This window comes from Pecten maximus, unplaced genomic scaffold (assembly GCF_902652985.1).
Source record: "Pecten maximus unplaced genomic scaffold, xPecMax1.1, whole genome shotgun sequence".
NCBI classification, from domain to species: domain Eukaryota; kingdom Metazoa; phylum Mollusca; class Bivalvia; order Pectinida; family Pectinidae; genus Pecten; species Pecten maximus.
The window spans coordinates 341,612-353,322 of NW_022979579.1; the positions used below are offsets into that span (position 1 = coordinate 341,612).

At 37.8% G+C, this 11,711-nt stretch overlaps 1 long non-coding RNA gene across 2 annotated transcripts; it reads right to left on the reverse strand.

Annotated features, from left to right (window-relative positions):
* Positions 1-261: 261 nt before the first annotated feature.
* Positions 262-8,783, reverse strand: LOC117318977. 2 transcript variants are annotated; one of them, XR_004530532.1, is made up of 5 exons: positions 8,470-8,783; positions 6,326-6,415; positions 5,270-5,424; positions 4,803-4,921; positions 262-3,428 (listed from the first exon to the last, which is right to left on the reverse strand). It is a non-coding gene; the product is annotated as an uncharacterized LOC117318977 (long non-coding RNA). The 2 variants fall into 2 exon arrangements; XR_004530533.1 differs by lacking the exon at positions 6,326-6,415.
* Positions 8,784-11,711: the final 2,928 nt, after the last annotated feature.

The window sequence follows — 11,711 nt, forward strand, 5'->3', positions numbered from 1 at the left end:
AATTTATGCACATTTTCAACTTTCAGCTATATCTGATACGCACTGTCAACTGACACCCACTTCTTATACACATTGTCACAGCCATATCTAATAAACAATGTCAACTGAAATCCATATCTGATGCACTGTCAACTGACAGCCACATGTTATATAGTCAACTGACATCAACTGACAGCCACATCTGATATAGTCAACTGACATCTATATCTTATACTGTCAGCTGATAGCCACATGTGATATAGTCAACTGACAGCCATATCTTACACAGTATCAGTATGTCAACTGACAGCCATATATTATACACATTGTCAATTAACAGCCATAAATGATACACACTTTACTGACAGCCATATCTCATATACACTTTCAACTGACAGCCGTATCTGATAAACATTGTCAACCGACAGCCATATCTGAAATATTCAACTGACATTGATATATTATATAGTCAACTGACAGCCATATCTAATAGACACTTTCAACTGACAGCAATATCTAATACACTCTTTACTGACGGCCATAACTTATACAAACCGTCAACTGACAGCCATATCTGATACACAGCTTACTGACAGCCATATCTGATACAAACTGTCAACTTTCAGCCATATCTTAATCATATACACACTGTCAACCGACAGCCATATCTTATTCACACTGTACTGACAACCATATCTAATACACACTGTAAACTGAGGCCCACAGCTTATACACAGTCAACCGACAGCCATATCTGATACACTGTCAACTGACAGCCATATCTGATATAGTCAACTGACATCAACTGACAGCCACATCTGATATAGTCAACTGACATCTATATCTTATACTCTCAGCTGATAGCCACATGTGATATAGTCAACTGACAGCCATATCTTATACTGTCAACTGACAGCCACAACTGATATAGGCAACTGACATCCATATCTTATACACACTGTACTGACAGCCATATCCGATACACACTATCAACTGACGGCCATATCTGCTACACACTGTCAACTGACAGCCATATCTGAAATAGTCAACTGACAACAATACATTATATAGTCAACTGACAGCCATATCTAATACAACCTTTCAACTGGCAGCTATATCTGATACACACTGTCAACTGAAAGCCACATCTGATAAAGTCAACTGACACCCACATCTTTTACACACTTTACTGACACAGTATCTGATAAACATTGTCAATTAACAGCCATATCTACTACACACTATCAACTGACAGCCATATCTACTACACACTATCAACTGACAGCCATATCTACTACACACTATCAACTGACAGCCATATCTGCTACACACTGTCAACTGACAGCCATATCTGAAATAGTCAACTGACAACAATACATTAGTTGACAGCCATATCTAATACAACCTTTCAACTGGCAGCTATATCTGATACACTGTCAACTGAAAGCCACATCTGATATAGTCAACTGACAGCCATACCTTATACACACTGTCAACTGACACCCACATCTTTTACACACTTTACTGACACAGTATCTGATAAACACTGTCAACTGACAGCCATATCCGATACACACTGTCAACTGACAGCCACATCCGATACACACTGTCAACTGACAGCCATATCCGATACACACTGTCAACTGACGGCCATATCTGCTACACACTATCAACTGACAGCCACATCTCATACACACTGTCAACTTACAGCCATATCAGAAATAGTCAACTGACATTGATACATTATATAGTCAACTGACAGCCATATTTAATACACACTTTCAACTGACAGCAATATCTGATACACTGTCAACTGACAGGCACATGTGATATAGTCAACTGACACTCATATCTTATACTGTCAACTGACACTCATATCTTATACACACTTTACTTACACAATATCTGATTCACATTGTAAAATGACAGCTATATCCGATAGACATTGTCAACTGACAGCCACATCTGATACACTGTCAACTGACAGCCACATCTGATAGTCAACTGACATCCATATATATATATATATATATCTTATACACACTGTTAACTGACAGCCACTTGTGATATAGTCAACTGACAGCCATACCTTATACACACTGTACTGAGAGCCATATCTTATACACTCTTTACTGACATAGTATCTGATACACACTGTCAACTGACAGCCATATCTGATATAGGCAACTGACAGTCATATCTGATACACACTTTATTGACACAGTATCTGATACCGCTGTCAACTGACAGGCACATGTGATATAGTCAACTGACAGCCATATCTGATACACACTTTACTGACAGCCATATTTTATACACACTGCCAACTGACAGCAATATCTGATAGACACTTTACTGATTCAGTATCTGATACACACTGTCACTGTCACATCGGATACACAATGCAACTGACAGTCATATCGTATACACACTACTGACAGCCATATCTGATACACACTATCAACTGACAGCCATATCTAATACACACTGTCAACTGACACCTACATCTTATACTAACACAGTATCTGTTACACATTGTAAACTGACAGCCATATGCAATACACATTGTCAACTGACAGCCATACCTTATACACACTTTATTGACAGCCATACTTGATATACACTTTACTGAAAGCCATATCTGATACACATTGTCAACTGATCATGACAGCCATATCTTATACACACCTTACTGACAGCTATATCTGACACACACTGTCAACTGACAGCCATATCCGATACGCATTGTCAACTTACAGCCATATCCGATACACACTATCAACCGACAGCCATATATGATACACAATGTCAACTGACAGCCATAATCGATACACACAGTCAACTGACAGCCATATCTGATACGCATTGTCAACTGACAGCCAAATCCGATACACACTATCAACCGACAGCCATATCTGATACACATTGTCAACTGACAGCCACATCTGATAGCCAGCTGACAGCCATATCTGATACACACTGTACTGACACCCACATCTTATATACACTGTAAACTGACAGCCATATCCGATACACACTATCAACTGACAGCCATATCTGATACACATTGTCAACTGACAACCATATCTGATACACACAGTCAACTGATAGTCACATCTGATATACTGTCAACCGACAACCATATTGGATACACACAATCAATAGGCAGCAATATCATATAGTCTCACTAACAGCCTGATCTGATACAAGCAAATTCTTCTTGGCTGTCTTCTTATATTACAGTTCCAGATGAGGTCCTTAGTTTGTTTCCAGGTTCTGCCATGCAACACTGGTTCTTTTCGGAGGACCTCTTAACAATTAGCCTTCCCTCGTAACATTTTCAGCAAAAGATTTTCCTTATAGTTGCTGTTGTACTACAGCCTTTTCCTGAATTGTCCATGACCTTCTGACAAAGGACTTGCGCTGTAGCCTTGCCCTCCATATTTAGCCTGTGAGAGAGATTAGAATTATCATTAATCTCAAAGCGATGGTAACCTGCTAAATCATTATTTCATATCAGTGTCAAAGTACATATAGGTCTCACTGATCTAATTTCAATCCAGCACACTCATTATATGACTATTCTTCTTAAAACATTTATGCGAAAACTCGTCACCTTTCAGAAGATGAACATCAATATCAAAACAAAGAATTACAGATATCAGTCACCTGACACCCAAATTAGGAGTGTCATCCAGTATTTTTTAACGTCTTGTTACTTAAAATAAGAAGAACTTAACCATTCTTATTCTTTAAAGCACTCAAAAGACTTTGCTTGTATTGGATGTCTGGCTACTATAAAATCTTTGAACTACATTTAGAAATCAATATGAAAATGTTAAAAAATTAAGCACTCTTAGTAAACTCTAAGACAAAATATGAAAATCCAAGAACATTTCAAGGACTTTTGAGAGTTAATGAAAATACCTGGACTTTTCAAGCACTGATTTGAAATTTAAGCAATTTTTATGGTCTGTACATGAACCATGATATAAAGCCTCATACAAAGTTTCATCAAACTTGGTTGATTTTTATTTAAGTTATTATGTTCACAATTAAAGTCTAATAATAATATAATTACAAAGGGAATTAACTACGAGTTCTGTATAATAATTCCCATTTTTGAACTCCTCCGAGACCTGATTGGTATTAGGCTACATACAAAGGGATGACGCATGATGACAGACAAAAGGCTACTTTATTGGTCAGTAATAGACGGATTGAAACATCCATGATGGCTTCTATAAGTAAACCATACTGGCTTTCAGATACAGATTTTATGTAATTAGATATTTACTCAACAATGTCTTTTCCCTATATGAATATAGGTTCACTTTATGTAAGTAAACTTGTCTAAATTACTTACACTAATTTTGAAGAAGTCAACTGGACAAATCAAACTAGAACACTGACAAGCTAGCAAGGGCATGTCTTGTGACAATCTAGTGACCTTGACCTTTAACCCAGTAACCTTCACCAAGAATCAGTTGACTTCTTGTAAAATTACGATCAACTCTGCATATATATCTAACATGTTCTGCAGACATTAACTTTCAGTGATGGCACAATATTCAGATTCTTAGTTCAGCTGAACCTCTTTTTCTCGAAGTTATGAAAAACTTAAATTTGAGATATAACCAGAGCATTCAAGGATACCAAGTATATTTTATATTAGTTTACAGTCCTGTTACCCTGTATATTTTGTATCAGTTTACAGTCAGAATTGAAATTACTTGTGTAAGTCTTCGAGTTATCAGAATTTGAGACAACAAGATTTTACTGTAATAATACTGATATCATATATTACGATAATTTACACTCACCTTGTTGTAAAGTGACATAGGTGGCCATCAACACATTTCATGTTTTGCTTGGAATGTTTGCCATACATCACCAGGTTTACCAGTCTCCCAATTATTCATTTTCTTCGGTTGCATCCACACTTCAGAAAAAAGTAAAATAAATACAAATGTGCATATACAATCAGAGATGTATATGTGCTTGGTCAATGAAAATTGAAATACAAATCTGTAATTACTCTAAGACTGTAAGTCAGGTCCTTTTCATTTCTGCATAAACATTCAAGTTACAATGCCATTTAAAGAAAACAAAAAAGGTGGATTTAATTTTAACAGGGATTTCCCTTGAGATACACCAAATTATGTTAATAACAGGGATTAATTACAAAGGAAATATTTTGCTTTTTGAAACATTTTTCAAATTACAGGGATATGCATTTAACAGATGGGCATTTAACAAGCTATTGGATACGTTGTGATGAAATACTCACCAGAACTGTTTCCTTCAGTCAAAAAAAACCCCGACTAAATCCAGAGCTTCTTTGCTATTCCCTTCTGTCCCATTTTTCTTTTGAAATCATAGATTCATGGTAAGGGAGAAGGAGGTCGCCATGCCGCCTTTAATTGATTGTTTTTACACCTCGCCCTATAAAGAATAATAAATTTTCTTACTTTGTATATATATATGGTTTTGTACATATTGTTAGGTAAAAGCGACAGTATTGCTCAATAAAAAGATACTTGATTTGAATAAACATATCCATTTGAGTTGGTTATATATATACATGTATTGCTAAAGAAATAAATGATCAATGAAGTGATTCTAATACATACGAATGATCACAACACATCACACAGACAGAACACAAAATATAGAGCTATAATTACACTACAACCAATATGCCCTTGTCAATCGAACACAGAAGGTCCTATAAGTAAGAAACTATTTTCAGATTTCAGTATTCAATCCAAGTAAGATACAAGAGTACCATAGGACGGAACAATATATACCTATAAAATGCCATATAGTGTTCTATTGAATTAATATAGAAAAAGTGACTTTTATATAGCTAGCTGGCATACTATAAATCTCACTTTAACTACAAAGTCAATGTGTAGGAGATCTTAAGACTGTGACAAGATTTGAACACTCAAAATAAATAAAAAAGAATAACTTTTGCAAAAAAAAAAAGTTAAATCAAAATTCTTTTTAGACACACAACTTCATATCCTGGTTATAAGCCTACCAACTTTCAAAGAAGTAAATTGAAAAATGTAAGAGGAGACAGGCATCTAAGGCATGATAAAGGGCTTATTTCTGGAGAATTAGTTGTTTAGCAATAAAACAAAATTGCTCACTTTTTGCCCCGACCCAAACATTTGTAGCGTTTTGAATCTCCATGACCTAGGAATGCTAGTCAAATATGAGTGATATCTATTGCTTTTTAATTAGTTCCTTCTGACCAGACCAGGTGATATTGTATTTGTACATACTGAATGTATATAAATTAATAAAAGGTGCCTTTAATTAGAACTAATTATTTTACCTTTGTCTGCATAAATTTCTTTCTGAAATCATGGAGTATCCATTTTTCTTTGAAGCCATTCTCTGGCAACGCGTCCGCAATCTCTTCATGCTACAATTTTAAAAAGATTAATTATTACATAATCTCTCAAGACTTTTTGCTAAGTTTGTGGACATAAACTTTTAATACCTCAAAATAAATCAAAGGGTCAAAGGCCCTGAGAAATGTCAAGGTCTGAGGTCATATAACAAGAAATTTAATACCGGGTATTGGACTTTACAGTCAGACAGCTACATTTGTAGATGAAATGTCTTAATCTGGTTATTCCTATTCTATATATATATTCAAGAAAACATGTATTTATCTGCTGTCAACTTTCCAATAGCTGAGTATAGTTCTTTCCTTATTTCTTTAATGTTTGTGGAAGATTATTGATATACTTTGTAATCAGAAAAGCTGCTTGTAAACTTTGAATAAAACAACTGAAGGACAAATCGGTCTACTTACAGTAACATGTACAACCAGAGATAAAATCCCAGATGTACACAGCCTAAGTGTTTTTTTTTTATCTATACTATAAAATGTTAATTAGGCCTAGCAAATATGTATTTTTTTACCCTTAGTAACATTGAAAATGCTAATATTTTACCGCCGATAGAAACCTGCAGTCATGCTGTCGGTCGCGCTGTCCGACGAGACATATATATATATAGCCCGAGTTTTCTCTGGCCCTGTCACCATGTCTGGTGTAGGGCCAGAACGCACTACTATATCATGAAAACGTAGAATTATCTGTCACGGTTTGGTGTCGCTAAATATTTGATGCAAATACAATAAAATCGGGTTTGACATAACACCTACCTTACATATATGGATAAATGATCATGAGATATTTATTTACCCCAGAACACCCATTTAGTCCAGTCTAGGTGTTTTATTCCGTCCGTATAAACCCTCGCTTTACGCTAGTCAAAATTTCATACTAGACTCGACGCCATATTGCTAACTATGTAGGTCGCAGGCGTCCTAATTTAGTAATTACCCTAATCACTGCGCGATGGAGCAAAAAGGAAAATATACAACATTTATTTTTATATATTTTACCCCTTATAATTTATAAATAATGATTTTTTTTAATAAATATAACAAGTTTTTGGAAATAATAACCTTAGTTTTCTTAATTTAAACTATGCAAAAGAAAAACACCATCATATGTGGTCTTTTCGGTCCATTGCGTTTCGATTCGGGTGGTTCGTCGTACCGTTGCTTACAAAATGGCGGGTCAACAGTACAAAATTTTGTTCTGTCATCTTAAGGTTGGACAAAGGAGCATGTCTAGTCTTACATTAAAAATAGCCAGAAATACTTATATATCAAGTCTTGATATATAGATATTGCTGGCTATTTTCTATTATAAGACTAGACATGCCCGCCCCCTGTGGTTGAACTAACAATTTAAACAACACTTTGAACATTGACTCGTCTAAAAAAACAGATGATCTTCATGATGAGTCAAACTACACTATTCGCTTTATTTGCCATTAGGTTATACTGGTTGTGAGTTGGCTCAGCGCGCAAGTACAAAAGAACATTAGGGATAACAAGGCAAACATTTTCAACAATATCGTATAATTATTTGGAAACGCTTATTAGCGAGAGCAAGCATCTACATTCTTCATTTGCTTGTTCTGTGTTTGACTCGCACCTTTAACATGACATGGTAATCATTAATGTCATAAGATTATATTCTTAAAGTCGGGTAGGCCTATCCGCCGAATCTATTCCCGTCAACAGGTCAAGTCCTGCGATCTTTCAATAATTTCTATTCCTGTCTCGCACAACATTTCATTATACTGACACAATCTTCAATATGATAGGTCAATTAATTTAGGCAACAGGACCCACATAAAAATACTTTGTATAAATATAAAAGTAGGCCCCGAGTACAGCTACACTTAGTACTGTAGGCTGTAGCCTATAGCCAAGAGGAGATCGAGACAAAGATGGCGGATCTAGATTTACCTAATTTAATAGATAATATTATGAGATTCTAATGATGTATGCGATAAAAATCAAACTGGGTAATCCTGAATATTCACTTGATAACATAGCTCAAATATTTTATACAATATACAACGACTGGTGTTTATAAAATCGTTACTTACTCTGTGCCTGAAAAGTCACCTTCCTCCCGTATGTGCTTCCGGTTGAAAACGAGCATGCGCATTGGTTGACGTGTGTGTGTTGAAAAACCGCGCGATGCAAAAATTTTCACACAACTGCAACACACATTACACGAAAATCCTGCCAACTGAAACATGTCACAATTTTCACATATATGATAAAAAACATCATTTTAGACCGGAAAAAAAAGAATGTCAAGTGAATGCCGGAAAATCGGCATTCACTTGCTCAAGTGCATTCAGTTGTTGGTGCGTAAGCGTGTGTGTGCATTCAGTTGGCAGGATTTACAAACACACACACACACACACACACACACACAGGGGTAGGGGACTGATACCCCGGCCGGCACACACACCCAGGAGTAGGGGACTGATACCCCGGCCGGCACACACATACCCAGGGGTAGAGGACTGATACCCCGGCCGGCACACACACAGGGGTAGGGGACTGGTACCCCGGCGGCACACACATACCCAGGGGTAGGGGACTGATATCCCGGCCGGCACACACACACACAGGGGTAGGGGACTGATACCCCGGCCGGCACACACACCCAGGAGTAGGGGACTGATACCCCGGCCGGCACACACACCCAGGGGTAGGAGACTGATATCCCGGCCGGCACACACACACACCCAGGTGTAGGGGACTGATACCCCGGCCGGCACACGCACCCAGGGGTAGAGGACTGATACCCCGGCCGGCACACACACCCAGGGGTAGGGGACTGATATCCCGGCCGGCACACACACACCCAGGGGTAGGGGACTGATATCCCGGCCGGCACACACACCCAGGGGTAGGGGACTGATATCCCTGCCGGCACACACGCACCCAGGGGTAGAGGACTGATACCCCGGCCGGCACACACACCCAGGGGTACGGGACTGATATCCCGGCCGGCACACACACCCAGGGGTAGGGCACAAATGACCATACACTAAGGGATCGCAATTGCTTACAACATGACGTTATCTCAATGTGTCAATAAGTGGGATGCACATTTACCTCGTGATACCGGCAAATATACAGTTTGATTATTAAGCAAAGATTCATGGGGTCAAGAAGTCCACATGAAATATAATTGGTTTATTCTACATGGTTTTAAGTGTAAATTGTGATCCGTGAAAGAAGAGCATATCAATAATGGTAGAAACTGCCATACAATAGAAACTGCTTTCGGATTGAATTTTTACTGAGAATGCTTGAAAATGTTTCATTTATGAAGCACTCATGAATATATACTGGACTCACAAAATACTCTGAAGCCACAAACATTCATTGCCAATTACGACACATGTTTGATTGTTTTATAGAGTTAATAGAGTGTAACCTTGATGAATCTTCTTAATGTTGTATCTATAAAAATCTGGAGCCCAAGATTCCTTCACATTTAAAAAAAAACCATTGCTGTGTCCACCAAACGCCAGAGTCGGTACACCTACTCAGGACATCGGCTGTTATGTTTTGACGCCTGGGCAGCCATTGTTAATAAACCTGTACGTCCTATTTGTGTCAAAAGTACGTTCCTACCGATATCCAGTAAAGCTGACTTTCTGGTATATATCCGTTATGTCGGGGAGATTTACAGTCCCTCTAACCACCTGTATGGTCCTCTCAACAAGTTCTGAAAAATAAGATATTTCAGGAAAGTCTACCCTCATTAGACCTACCTCCTCCTGAGTTCAGCCCTGTAGCACAGGGGCTCGGTTTCGGCGATTTGAGTAACATATGACATCAGTAAACGACCACAATTCTGAAACCTTATAAAAATTCGGGGTTATCGATGTATAAAAATAATGGAAGGGACGACAGTCGCCATCTTTGAATGAGTGGGGTTCCTCGATTCAAACGCTATGATACGACTGACAGAAGTATTGTCATTAGAAAATATCCATCCGTAACCGTAATCGAATACCAATCTTCGTCACGACAAAGTCACTATATAATCTCCCATAAATCCGTTAAACAGTTTTATTCCCATCTAATCGTTTCCCTCCACCTCGTAGCTGTTAGCTTGAACAGAAGTTAGCGAGGCTTTCTAAACATCGAAACTGACAGCCGGAGCATTTTTTGGAGGCGTTCCGAGAGCAGTATGGGTACAACGTAAACTCAAGGTAAGCTACGGGTGATATCAAAAGTGTTTACAAGCGATTGTTTTTATATTGGAAAATTAATTCTAAACATTTGCAAGCGCAAAATTGATTTCAATAGGAGAAGGTGGCATAGGTAAGCCATATACCATGACGAAGAGTGTTGATTCGCTGAAATCAGGCGGTAGAAAGGTGACTCTTACCTGTTACACTGGAAGAGCCTGTATGCAATACATATTATGAGTTCGATGACACTGCATAGATTAGTAAGATAAGAGGATTTCCGTCAATGCAATCAAGCTTTACATTATCTAATTATACACAATGAGCGGTTTGAGGAAAAAAATAAAAATAAAAACTGATGTTCTGATCATTGATGAAGTGTCGATGGTTATAATTTTGTAAGAGGTCGAGTTCATTTGACGTAATGTCCGTGATACATCAAACACATATTCCGGAGGAATTCAAGTGGTAATGTTTACCAGCAACCCTCAATAAAAAATGAGGTTTATGGCAATTTTTGTTGATTGCTGTTTTGAAACTGTTTTCATCTGTATTCCCCAATATACTGAAACCTCTAGAAGTGTATCGACAATGTGAAGACACTCTGACCAAATCAGTAAACGAGTTAGAGACAGGAGACCTCAGAACAGAAACTATTTCATTGATGGATAGTTTATCACGACCCATCCCAGCAACATTGTACAAAAATATAATAAATTGTACCAGTTACCTGGCCAGCTTCTGTTTTAACAGCAAAGGATGAAGGTGACACTCATTACCGGAATAAATTCCTTGCTCAGAAACACTTTGGGGTTAAACATATGGCTCTTGTGGCCTGTGATGGTGAAAGTGTAATTTCACAAAATATGACTCAGTCCATAATGTGCGTGTGGCTAAGAGGTACCAAGCGGCTCGGCACAGACAACATATTGCGTGAGTCCTGTGAGTCTTCGTGTCTTGGCGAAATCAAGGAAGATCTTTAATGCTGTGTTATATCCAGTGTGAAATGTTGGCCTTAAACAGATGAGGAGGTGACACAATATTTTCAGACTGATTCTGACTTCAATAACGAATTAGATTTCAGTAGTAAACCTGCATGCACACGGTAAATGTAATGGAGGAACATA